Source organism: Trichosurus vulpecula, chromosome 2 (assembly GCF_011100635.1).
Source record: "Trichosurus vulpecula isolate mTriVul1 chromosome 2, mTriVul1.pri, whole genome shotgun sequence".
Taxonomy (NCBI): domain Eukaryota; kingdom Metazoa; phylum Chordata; class Mammalia; order Diprotodontia; family Phalangeridae; genus Trichosurus; species Trichosurus vulpecula.
In genome coordinates this window covers 117,231,593-117,232,700 of record NC_050574.1, presented here as the reverse complement: position 1 = coordinate 117,232,700, position 1,108 = coordinate 117,231,593, and positions in this window count along the sequence as shown.

Here is a 1,108-nt window from a genome sequence, read left to right as displayed (position 1 = left end):
AGTCAGGAGGCCAGGGTTCCTGCCTTAGCTCCATTAGAAAGGCAGCTTGGACAGGGCACTGGATCTGAAGTTGCAGCAGGGAGATCTAACACATTCCTGCCGCAAGTTTCTCAATCCTCCTTACTCTGGACCATCCTCTATTGAGCTGTCAAACTGATCTTACTAAAGCATGGCAACCACTGACCCACTAAAGACCCCAAACCAACCTCCAGTGGCTCCCTAGCACCTGTAGGATCAAAAATAAAATCCTCTCTCTGGGATTCAAAGCCTACCACAACCCATCCCACCTCTCCTACCTTTCCAGTTTTTACATCTCACTCTCTGCCACATACTTTGCCAAGTAATCACCCTGGCTTCCTTTCGGATCCTTGAACAAAACAGTCCATCTCCTAACTCTGGGCATTTTCACTGGCTGTCCCCCCATGCTGGGAACATTCTCTCTCCTCATCTCTGTCTCCTTCTTGGCTTCCCTGGCTTCTTTGAAGTCCTAGTTAAAATCTCACCCTCTGCGTAAAATCTTTCCTAGTCCCCCTTAACGGGAATATCTTCCCTTGATTGATTATCTCCCACTTATCCTGTCTAGAGCTTATTTGTTCACAGTCTCCCCTATTAGATTATGAGCTCCGTGTTTGTCCTTTACCTTTTTTTGTATGCCCAGTGCTTAGCAGTGTTTAGCACATGGTAGGTGCTTAATAAATGCTTATTGGTGAGGGAGCTACATTGCATAGCGGATAGAGCACTAGCCCTGGAATCAGGAGGACCTCAGTTCAAGTCTGGGCTCGAATACTTACTAGCTGTGTAACCTTGGGCAAGTCACTTAACCCGAATTGCCTAAAAAAGAAAAGTACTTATCGACTTAATGATTTCATTAGCATGGGTATGACCTTCACTGATTAGGCTCACAGCCCCTCCACAGCCCACAACCCCTTAGTAAAAGGTCCTGATGAGTTCTTGAGGCCAAAGACATTCCTCACCGTCTGATGAGCCCTTTGGAAAAGTGATGTACCTCTCAGAACTTATGCTAAGTCCTTGAATGACAACTGGCCCTTCCCCAAAGCCTTTCTAAATTGGGTTGGAATTGCAAAAACTGATGCTATGCCTGGCCGAG